This window comes from Microplitis demolitor, chromosome 1, assembly GCF_026212275.2.
Source record: "Microplitis demolitor isolate Queensland-Clemson2020A chromosome 1, iyMicDemo2.1a, whole genome shotgun sequence".
Classification (NCBI taxonomy): domain Eukaryota; kingdom Metazoa; phylum Arthropoda; class Insecta; order Hymenoptera; family Braconidae; genus Microplitis; species Microplitis demolitor.
This window is the reverse complement of record NC_068545.1, coordinates 11,770,189-11,783,017: the sequence shown is the minus strand read 5'-3', so window position 1 is coordinate 11,783,017 and position 12,829 is coordinate 11,770,189. Positions and strand designations below refer to the sequence as shown.

Genomic DNA, 12,829 nt, shown 5'->3' with positions numbered 1-12,829 from the left:
AACTAAACCGCTACGCTGAATTATCCTCAATATTTAGACAGTATATCAAGGCCGCTATTTATTGAGAATAAATAAATTGTTCTTTAGCCATGAATTAATTGTTAATTAATTATTGCTGACTTAACCGCTACTGACCACGTGTAAATTTACACGTGAATAAAATAACTGTGAGCTTGCATTCGCTATCGCGTATTAATTCCTTGTCGCATTCGCTTGAACATAAGTTCTCATAATTTTTAAGGTGTAAATAAATGTCAATAAATCTATAATTTATTTTGTGCTAAAATCTGTGTAATTTTTAATTGTTTTATTCACCTCGCCTAAACTAGATCCAATTAGTTGATTCGCTCATTTTACAGTTTACATTATATTAACTAATATTATAAAAAACTTCAAGAAACTATTTTAAATCCTAAAATTATAAAAACTTACATTATAAGAACTCACAAAATTTTGTAGATTTTCATTATAAAAAAAAACATACATCGATGTATTATAAAAAATTCAATTTTTTAGTCTACTATTTTTGAAGAAGAAGATGATAAAAATCATGAATAAAAAAATTATAGTAATAATAACAACGAAAACATGATGAACTTTTCTTTAATTTACTATAATCATCACTAGCACTCTTCTCATCCACACTCCACTCACCACTCAAATTATACAGCAACCCCACCCCCTCCTCATCGGTTAATATGAATGTATCATCATTATCATCGATATCTGTAATCATATCATTATCATCATCATCATTCGATAGAATTAGTTCATCATATTCTTGTTCTTGCTGCAAATCAACTGCTACGACATTTTGGTCATGCTGAGAGTGTGCAGCAACAAGCATGACATAAAAAATTGAAACAAAGTTTTGACTGACCACATAATCCATTGAAATTAGCTCCTCGTCGTCAGCAGTTCATTGAAATAACCACGTCCCAATTTCATCCTTTATTATCAGATTAGCTTCTTCGTTATCAATAATTATTCGACTATTATTGATATTCACACCATCAATAATCATCAATCGCAACTGTCCTTCAATGATTGAAGTTAATTCATCGATGGGGTAGTCTACACTCCATCTTCTTGGCCAAATTGTGTTGTATGTGATTTGTAATCGTCCAAAGATACTGTAACATAAATTATTATTATTATTATTATTATTATTATTATTATTATTATTATTATTATTATTATTATTATTATTATTATTATTATTATTATTATTATTATTATTATTATTATTATTATTATTATTATTATTATTATTATTATTATTATTATTATTATTATTATTATTATTATTATTATTATTATTATTATTATTATTATTATTATTATTATTATTATTATTATTATTATTATTATTATTATTATTATTATTATTATTATTATTATTATTATTATTATTATTATTATTATTATTATTATTATTATTATTATTGTCATCTTTGTGCAGTCAATTATTGCAGGATTCCGCTTAGGCGTTGAAAAAACAATAATCGACTTCATTATCTATGAAAAATCCTCAAAGATTAATAGCAACTTCCGGTCCAGTTTGAAATAGTGACGCAAATAACGTGTACTTGCGATTCCATCTCGGTCTGAGTTATTTTGCACATAAAATCACTTTTAGGGTGTGTAAAAAGGACGCATCAAACATAAAATAAAAATTATTTAGAATGCCTTATTCATTATTCAACGCCGAAGCGGATTTCTGTAATAAGGTTTAAATCGAAAATACTAAAGATTCTCTTATTGACTTTTCAACGCCTGGGGCGGAATCCTGCAATAAGATTGCACAAAAGTTCGACGTTCAAATATTCGCGGACCGTAAGTTAGAAGAACCGACTGGCCATGAGCTATGGGTGCTCAGGCTTTTTATAAACTTTGATTTAGCGATTGATGAGGAAATTTTAATTATTCTTATTCGTGGAAGGTGACGACAGTTTATTGATTGTTCGTTCGCCTTATTGCAGTAATCCTCCTACTATTTTTTGTCGCATGAAAAGGTGGAAAAAGCTGACACTACGTTTTCGCGCGCATTGGAAAAGAAGAGCTTTGTGATAATTATTTTTAAATAATTATTAGAATAAAAAAAAAATTATTAGGACATAACATATATAATTATTATTTATTTGAAAGTAAAAAGCGATATAATAATTCAAAAATAAAAAATTTATGTAGTAGTAGAAGAAGATTTAGAAAAAGAAATGAAAGTGCTTAAAGAATGTGCTAAAAAAATGAAGAAGTCCCAAGAAACAAAAAGTTTCAAGAAAGTTTTGTAAAAGAGAGTTTATAAAACCAAGAAGTTATTCGCCTTCACAATATGACGAACCAGGATTTAAAAAAAAGTGTCTTTCAGCTACTACGATTAAAAAATTATATATATATATATTGTAAGGGTCTGCCCTTGCTTACCCGTACCAGGAGGTTCGGACAGCCCTTCTGAAAATGTTCGTGTGGATGTCGAGCACCGGGTTCGTAAATGTCTGATATAGCCGAGTACGCGGCTCGATTTAGGATAGTGAAAATAGGTTGAAATAATTAACGAATAAATAAATATAACTACAGTAAATTTATTACAATTAATCGTTTATTTAATTAATAATAACTAGTTGAAATTTTAGCCTTTAGAAAATTAATTCATAAATTTAATTACTGCAGAAACCAACCAGAGTTCCACTGCGCATGCGCGACACTCTTTCGTCGGGCCTGTTAATTCTCACTTGGATATTCAAATCTAATATTATTTTATTTTATTATTTTTAATTAATAATTATAAATTAATATTTACTAAACTTAATTTAGATTTATTCGTACAGTGACGAGAAAGTACGGACGACGAATAAAAGTTAGGTATGCACAGCGAATGGATAAATCAATCAAGATATAAAAATCAATTAAATAAATATATAAATAAATTAAATTAATAAAAGACGATAAATGACTTAGGGAAAATTCCCTCACTTGTTTGACAAATTTTGTTGAAATATAAATTTAACTTCAATTCCAAGGAACTTACGTCGACTTGTCCCAGGTATTGAGCCATCCTCTGAATCCTCCTTAGGAACAACTGGACGGAAAACAAAGATCAAAAGAAACTTTACCAGAAAAGAGACTTAACAAAGGGGTCTGCCTGACAAAAACTTTAGCACCAGTAAATAAAAAAAACTAGTAAGTAGTTTAGGTTGAGCGACTGCTCAGCTCGGTTTCTAGGTTGAGAATTATTTTTTCTGGCGTCTAGCGACGAGGTGTGCCTGATTCACTCCCTGTTGTCACACTGCGAAACTACATACCTTCAGCGCGAGGGCGGATGCGCAAAATAAAATGGCGCGAAATTTAATTATTGCTGACCTGGCAGTCGAACACGAGGTCACCCCGTCACAATATATATATATATATATATATATATATATATATATATATATATATATATATATATATATATGTAGTGACTGGGATGTGTGTTATCCCTACGATAAATGAATTATCTGACTCCAATTGATTATATTATCAGAGTTATAAATAATTAGTTTTATTTAATAAATTATGTAATACAAAATAATGCTGGTCGCATTAGATATGTGTTAGCTAGTTACCATGTATCTCTCTATTGTACGCGTGTACTGTACTGTGTACTTGTGCGAAATGTTGTTACCGAATATCGTATCCGCGTGGGGGAAAATATTCGGCGATCGATGACGATCGATGGTTGACGGACTTATTCGAAATTATAAATATCAAATAATATAAGTAGTGACGTGGTCACTACAGTACTTCCTCTCTTAAAAAAAAATATGATGCTTATTTACAAATGAAAAATAATAAGAAATATTTACAATGCAAAAAAAAAATGATAATTTGAGCATGTTTGCTACGTTGTGAAGAAAGTACTCACTAGAGAGAATACAATTAATAATAAACAAAAAAAAAATAAATTTAAACGGGATTAAATTATACATTAAAAAAAATAATTTTATGCGTCGTCGGCTACGAAATAGACAGGTTTCAGTTTGTCAATGGAAATCGCAGTGTTTGTGCGCTTGTAGTTGACAATAAAATATTTATCGTGACGCGCGACAACTTTGTATGGACCCTCATACCGAACTGAGAATGATGGTCCAATCTGCACAACTCTTACCAGTACGTGGAAACAAGTGTTGAGGTCTCTAAAACAAAAAACAGAACGCTGTCCATGACGCGAGGTTTCGGCCGGTTCCAAATTATTAAAATATGCTTTTAAGTCACGTAAAACGCTTTCCGCATTTGCGTGTTTATTAGACGGAACTAGTAGTTCACCTCGTAGACGAATCGGTTCACCGTATACAAGCTCAGTTGGGGTAGCTTGTATGTCCTCTTTCCAGGCAGCTCGTAGAACAAGCAAGACAACTGGTAGCGCGTCAAACCAATTGTCGTCGTGACACAGCAGTGCGGCCTTGAGTTGTTGGTGTAGGCGTTCCACTAGTCCATTAGATTGAGGATGATACGACGTCGTCATCAAATGTGTTCTGCCAAATAATTTGCTCAGCGATCGAAACGACGATAATCTTAATTGTCCTCCTTGGTAGGACGTTATTCTGGCTGATACACCGTATTTTAAGATCCATTCTCGAAACAGCGCGAGTGCGACAGTATCTGCGTCTCCATTTTCAAGTGCTATGGCTTCTGGAAACCGGGTAAATCTGTCGACGATCGTTAGGCACTTGTTGTAGCCGCGAGATACTGATAGAGAAACTAGGTCGATGTGTATATGCTAAAAACGTTTCGTCGGCAATTAAAAACGAGCAAGAGGGGAAGATACATTACGATGGATCTTGTTTCGCTGGCAGTTTATGCAAGCTTTGGCCCATTCTCGACAATCTTTCTGGATTGATAGCCAGACGTAGCGTTTGCTCACCAGTTTCTAAGATGCTCTGGTGCCAGAGAGTGGAGCGCATCGAAAACTTTCTTTCGAAGTTGACCAGGAACGTATGGACATGGTTTACCTGATGAAACATCACAATAAACTACGGCCGTATGGTCGTTAAAGACAATTTGTTGCCACTGTAGTGACGTTGCTGCGTTGCCAAGAAGATCTCGAAGTTCAGGATCGTTCTTCTGAGCGTTTACCAGCTCGTGCGTGATAATCGGCGTCGAAATGGCTTCAACGCGCGACACCGTGTCTGCAACGATGTTCTCATGTCCAAAGATGTGTCCAAAATCACTCGCGAATTGGCCAATAAAGTCTAGGCGACGAAATATCCACGGTGATGCTTGTTCAGTACGTTGCTGAAAAACAAAAAGCAACGGTTTATGATCCGTGTAAATCGCAACTTGTTTACCTTCAAAAATATGACGGAAGTGTCGGACAGCTTTGTAGATGGCGTGAAGTTCATGATCGTACGTCGATAATTTTTGAATGGATGGTTGAAGTTTTCTGCTAAAGAAAGCAAGTGGTTGCCATTCTCCGTCAACTAGTTGTTGCAGAACTGCACCAATGACTGTGTTTGATGCATCCGTTAAAATAGCTTAAGTTGCGTCGTCGATTGGATGCGCAAACATTGCAGCGTTGGCTAATGCTTGCTTCGCGTTGTCATAAGCTTGTCGAAGTTCAGGTGTCTCGACGATGAGCGTTGATCCTTTTACTTTTGGTCCATCGAGCAAGTTATTCAGCAGTGCAAGGATTTCTGCAGCGTTTCTGATAAATTTCCTGTAGAAATTTATGATACCTAAAAAACCACGTAATACAGAAATCGAACTAGGAAATTTTAGGTTAATCATTGCATCTACCTTGTCGGGCAACGGCTTGATACCTTTATTGCTGATGTGATGACCTAAAAATTTTAGCTCATGCTGGCCCAACGCCGATTTTGCTGCGTTGATGATAAGTCCGTAGTCTTGTAAGCATTGAAATGAAATTTTTAAGTGCTCGAGGTGTTGCTCCTGGTTTTTTGAAGCTACTAGGACGTCGTTGATGTACGGGAAGACAAATGGTAGGTCTCGTGTGGCCTCATCAATGAAACTTTGGAAAGTTTGCGCGGCATTTCGATTTAAAAACGTTATGTATGGGAATTAGAATAAGCCAAAAGAAGCGATGATGGCTGTCTTTTCAATGTCTTCTTCGGCGACGGGAATTTGGTTGAAGGCTCTAACCAAATCTACCACTGAAAATATATTTTTACCGTGCAGCGTTGCGGTACAATCGTCGAGTTGTCTGACCGGGTAGTTATTGTGTATCGTACATGCATTGAGTAGTCAATAGTTGCCACATGGTCACCAATCTCCAGACTTCTTGGGTACAAGATGAAGTGGAGATACCCAAGGACTGGTCGATGGACGTACGATACCCAGTTAAACCATCTTGCGAAATAGCGTATGACGTTGTCGTTGGTGTGTTGGTGATAAGGGTCTCAACCTCACATGCATACTCTGTGTCAATTAGAGAAAGCGCGTGATTGAATTTCTCTTTCTTAGTTGCTATGCCGTGGATCGCAAACTGAGCTTCAAGCTGCGCAAACCATAAACTCACTCGCTTCGGGTTGAAGTGAGGTGCCTTGAGTGAGTTGACGATCATTGGTTTAGCGTCAACAAACTCATCACCTTTTTTGTTCTCTGGATTCGACATAGTTAATATACGAGGAACACTAACGCAATAAAACTAACACAAAATTTTCATACCACTGTAAGCGGATGAGTGTCCGTCGAATCTGGCTCACCGTTTAGGAATGTTCGAGATGCTTTGAGTCGCACGAAAATTATCACTGGGCGAAAATTAACGCGAACGATAATTTTATTTACTGTATTTGCACAGGAATTCACTGATCACTTTTACCACAATTTAATTTGCACCACGATGGTGCCCCTTAAATTATAAACCAGAGCGGCATATGTCCAAAATGCCCCGCAATGCACCAGCCGTGATCAAAAGGCTTGCACAACACTTAATTCACACACTTCACTGTTGCAAAGAACGTAGACGCGGTGTTTTACACTCAACGTACTATTTGCCACGTGGAATGTGTGCACGAAATGGCATTCTCTCGAAAATCATGTCGGGCAGTCACCAATGTAGTGACAGGGATGTAGTTCTTGGAACTAAATCGCTACCATAAATAAATTATCTGACTCCGATTGATTATATTAACAGAGTAATAAAGAATTAGTTTTATTTAATAAATTATATAATACAAAATAATGCTGGTCGCATTAGATATGTGTTAGCTAGTTGCCATGTATCTCTTTATTGTACGCGTGTACTGTACTGTGTACTTGTGTGAACTGTTGTTACCGAATATCGTATTCGCGTGGGGGAAAATATTCGGCGATCGATGGTTGACGGACTTATCCGAAATTATGAGTATCAAATAATATAAGTAGTGACGTGGTCACTATATATATATATATATAAATATATATAAATATATATATATATATATATATATATATATACATATGTATATATATATAATTTTTTCGCTAGACTATTCATTGTAATTTTGGTTTTTAAACTTGGAATTTTATCATTGTCATAGTTTTTTATAACGTCAATAATTTATGAAAATATTTGATGAATTCTAATTCATTGATTATATTATTATTTAAAGCCAAGAAGATGGTAATAGAATTAAAAAAAAAATGAACTAAATAATTCTGATTTCGAAGTTTCCTCTGATGATGAGAATATCATAGAAGTTACACCATCAAAGGTCAGTCATTTTTATTTTGATTATTACATTGCAATTTAGATATAGGAATGAGAGCCTAATTACTTCATCAATAGAAATTTAAAATTTTTTGTTGATTTTCTTCTAATTTTTGTTTTAATTTGGTAATTATATTCCGTTGTTAATTGTGTAGAAATCGTCTTTAAAAGATGATTCCACGGAACTTTCTTCTGATACCAGCCCTGAGATTTCATTAAAGGTAATTAAATCAAGTAGTGTTTACGATATTCGATCGGTTAAATTGAAAATGAAGTTATTTAAATTGAGTTATTATTTATAAATGATAAGTATATTTAAGAATATACAGCAATTCAGTATCGAATGTACTTGTTTTCCAGTTTTTATTTTATTTTGTAAAACGATAAAGTTTAAAATTTCATTGCATTATATATCATTGTATTGTTTATTATTGTATAGGAGCGATTAACTGCTTCAACAATATTAGTTCAAAAACAATTGGAACACTCAGATCGAAACCCCTCATTTGATGAAGGTGAAGCAATGGAAAAATCACCTAAGATCAGTATAATTCATCAATGACATAGTATTTAATTATAAAAATACGAAAAATTATTATATTATATATCATTTTTAAATCTAAATAAGTGTGTGAAAAATTATGTTGCTATCTCATTTGCAGACAGTTATATTAATTATTCCTGAGGATAAGGTATATGATTCGAAAAAAAAAAAACCTGAAATCACTTTATAGCGATCTCTTGAAAAATCTCCTATTCCTTCAAAGACTTTATCAGCTGCAAAACAATTGTGTTTTTCAAATGTTGATGATGATTTCCAGTTGTACGGTCCGACCTTCGATAGTGGAAATGAATGAAAAAAATATTGCAGTCTCCAATATCTTTCTTGTATTTATATTTAATAAATTTCACGTATTTTTATGCAGATGGTTCACTTGCAAAATGGTATCTATTGTCATAAGAAAGTTTACCAATCAGCAATAAATGGCTCCAAAGCAGCCACGTAATTAGCACGCAAGCTTCTTTTGGGTGTTATTAAACCAGAATACCTTTTAAGTTCGTCAATATGTGGTCAAGCGCTACGATCACAAGGCCGAGAAAAACAAACATAGGACGTCATTTGCTTGCATCCGAAAGCACGACAAGCAATTCCGGAATATGTTCAATCTTACGCCCGTAATCAAGAGAATTGGAGTTCTGCTACTCTAGAACAAATAAAAAGTTCACTGCGACAAAAGTTAACCGAGCTCAGGTTAGCACACAGAAAAAAACACTGAAAAAAACACGTCCAGGAATAATAACTATTCTCACATAATATAGAAGAGGGTTGTGCAATTCATTACTCTAAGAAAATTATTGAGTGTTAAGTTTGTTATGTCCAAATAATTTTTTTTATATATTCTAATAATCATTCAAAAATAATTATTACAGAGCTCTTCTTTTCAAAAGCGCGCGAAAACACAGCGTCAGCTTGTTCCACTTTTTTTTTATGCGATAAAGAATAGTAGGAGGATAACTGCAACAAGACGAACGAACAATTAATGAACTGTCGTCACCTTCCACCAATGACAATAATTGAAAATTCCCCATCAATCGCGAAATCAAAGTTTATGAGAAAGCTGAGCACCCATAGCTCAGGGCTAGTCGGTTCTTCTAACTTACGGTCCGCGAATATTCGAACGTCGAACTTTCGTGCACTCTTATTGCAGGATTCCGCCCCAGGCGTTGAAAAGTCAATAAGAGGATCTTTAATATTTTTCTATTTAATCCTTATTGCAGGAATCCGCTTCGGCGTTGAATAATCAATAAGGCATTCTAAAATTGACATCTTTTTGCAGTCGATTATTGCAGGATTCCGCTTAGACGATGAAAATCAATAATCGACCTCTTTATCTATTAAAAATCCTCAAAGATTAATAGAAACTTCCGGTCCGATTGAAATAGTGACGCTAATTACGTGAATTTGCGATTCCATCTCGGGCTGAGTTATTTTGCGCATAAAATCACTTTTAGGGTGTGTAAAAAGGACGCATTGAACATAAAATAAAAATCTTCTAAAAATATTCGTGAATAATAAATAATCTTAAAATATCAATTGTTGAAAATTTGTGTAAAGGATGCAGTGTACAAGTGAATTGTAGCTAAATCAGTAATAAAAAGCCAAAAATCATAAGTTCAGCCTCCGAGATTCATTCGAGAGTAGCACATAAGTTTACATCCTATTACCCCAGCCGCGCCCATCTAACCAAATCCTGCAGGAGGAAGCTGAGTGAGCTGCAACGTTCTGGAGGGATCTAACCTGCCGTGACTAGAAAAATAGAAACATCGAAAGGTAGGTGAAAGATTTACATTCTACTCTTTCGTAAGATAACTGGTTCAACACAAGATCACCAGTCTCTTCGGAGACGTTTGGGTTCTTACTTCGAAGTAAAAGATCCACCATAAATAATAAATTATAGGAAGATACCTCTTCCTCGTATTCTTTAATGTTGGCCGCAACCTCCAAATCGCTCGTCTAAATTTTTCTATCACTACCAAAGGGAGAAATCCCGGATAATCAATTTAAATTTTAGCGGCGGACATAACATAAAGAACACTGGTGGCAGCGGTGGGATTTTCGAAGTAAAAATCTTTCTTGTTGAGCCACAGTTATAATTCCTCTACCATTTTTGAGAAAAGGTCGATTTTTGTGGTTATTATTCTCTTCTCGAAATTTTCACATCTTAGAATTTTGAGTTTCGTGGCATTTTCTTGAGAGTGCCACACCCTGCTTTCGTGGACTTGCCACACCTTAATAGGTAGCAATTCCACGTATTGTAAATTCAGCATTTTTCGCCCCTCAATTCGAGTTGCAAAACGCCTGAGTTCACCGTCCTCGACTTCGCGACCAAATCGCAAAGTCAGCAATAAGTCGCACATCGACCTCACTGTACAGCTTTGAGCTGTTGGAAAAAAATAATTTATTAATACTTTCTTTCTCTTTTTGACCAACTCAGCAATTTTGCTCAAAGTTCAGAGACGTTTAACATCCTTGTCTTACGCTTTACCTTAGGTTGTGGTCACCACCATTTCTCGTACCAACAAAAACAGGAGGCAAAGAAATTTGACGCCTCCTCCAATCGGTGGTCTAAGGGGCGAAATGGTCAATAACGAGGAAAGACCCGTTATCCGGCTAGATGCCACTTTGCACGATGCAAACAATCCACCTTCTCAGTATGACATGGCCAAGAAGCTCTATCGAGAGCTCCCAAAATTTAACGGAGAAGGTCCAAATTGCGAACAAGATTTCAAGGAATTTGACGCAATCGTACGGAGTTGGTTACCTTGCATCATCCCGAAACATCAGGACATGTTCGTGGCTAAAATCGTGAAAAGAATTTCTGGTCGTGCTAGAGATCGAATCGAATACACTCCGATTCACAGCGTCGTAGAACTTCTCGAGATACTAGGAGAAAGGTATCAAGACGGCGATCTAGCTCTTATTTGGCACAAACGTCTTGCTTCAGCTAGCCCGAGAGAGGGCGAAACTATCGAAGATTTCTTTTTCAGGTTGCGCAAAATGATCAGAGGCCTGGAAGCCGCGTTACCAGAGGAGAATCGGGAAGCCATTATGTCGCAACAAGAAAAGGTTGCATTAGATACTCTCTATTCCGCTTTGCCTGACCTCCCAAAATGTCTTGCGAGTTTAAAAGATCCAAAGACGCTCGAAGATCTTTATAAAACGGTAAAAGAGGAAAGAACTCGCGAATGCATACGACCAAGGCGTAAACGCGAATCTAACGACTATCAACGTCAGTTTCAGAGAGACAAAGGCTACGAACTAGACTATAACAGACGTTACTCGAAAGACGACTATCAGAGACCTCGCAAGGATTACGACGATTACTACGACCGTAGAGAAACCAGAGGACGAACGTTCTCTTACTCTAAAAAGCATTACAGACCGAGTAAATACGCTACAGACAGCGAAGACAGTGTGGACTCCGACGATAGCTCAGCATCAGCTGACTACCAAACGTACACTTACACCTCGAGTAAAGGGGGACGTGGACGAACCTACGATGACGACTTGACGTCACGGACATTAAAGAAAAGTTCATCACGTTCACCAACTGAAGAACCCTCTTCAGCGAAGAAAAAGGTTGTGACTTTCGACTCTGCAGACATTGACAGAGAAAAACTCGAACATCTGAAAGTAGAGGCCCCTTGCTGTAACTGTCACTTCTGCCCTTATCGTGAGGCAAGTAAATCTGCCTCCTCAAAAGACAACGACGAACATTTAAACTCAACGGGCGCTTGACAGACCGAGGCCACTGCAAGTACGCCCCGAAAGTCTCACCGACCTACGAACCCTCATCAGAAAACTCAGACGGCGAAAAAATTCAGAATTCTTCAACGTCCGAAACCCTTACACTAGTCATCGGTAAGGGTTCACGAGTCTGGATCACATCTGCAGACCTCTTCCAGGACGGATGCGAAGTTTTGTTGGATACAGGTTCTGACCTGAATCTCCTTTGCATCGATGCTCTGGGGGATGATACCACCTTTTACCCTGAAAATGATGGTGTGGTGGGCGGCATAGCAACCAGTAGTATGCCAATAATTGGAACTGTGACCCTCAAGATCTTTGACGTAGATGTTTGTTTCCAGGTTGTACCTAGATCACCAGGTGGTTATCTGGGCATCCTTGGAAATGAATTTTCCATCAAAGAACGAGCTGGCATTTCCTTTTATTGGAATACGCTGGTCCCCAAAAATCGACCTACTCGTCCTATCCCTTTTTCAATGGATAACGACCTTGATGTGAGATATATCCTGTCCCTTGGGGCAGGGCCAAAAATTTTCGACTCATGTAATTCGCTTCATGGAGAATTACAATGCTTTCTCCTAGATACAGGGGGGATGTGTGTTCGATAATTTCTTCCGCCCTTAAACCCGAGATTAGAGTGGATCGTGGTAACACGATGCTACTCCGTGGTTTGAATGGACAGTCCATGGAAAAAATTGGTACTGTAGAATTAAAGGTTTTGGGTACAAAGATCCGATTCCATGTTTGTGATGGGAATTTACCCTTATGGTGTCGGAATTTTGGGCAACAACTTCCTGAGAAATGAACAAGCGGAGATTTCATACTATCATCAA

General features: G+C 36.3%; 1 long non-coding RNA gene across 1 annotated transcript in view; it reads right to left on the bottom strand.

Moving 5' to 3' along the window:
* Nucleotides 1-541: 541 nt before the first annotated feature.
* LOC128667769 (uncharacterized) overlaps nucleotides 542-12,829 on the bottom strand; it is a 36,444-nt gene continuing 24,156 nt past the window's right edge. Inside the window, exons 2-3 of the long non-coding RNA XR_008403730.1 lie at nucleotides 881-1,133; nucleotides 542-726 (exon numbers count right to left, since the gene is read on the bottom strand). This is a non-coding gene — a long non-coding RNA (uncharacterized LOC128667769). The remainder of the gene's footprint in view (nucleotides 727-880; nucleotides 1,134-12,829) is intronic.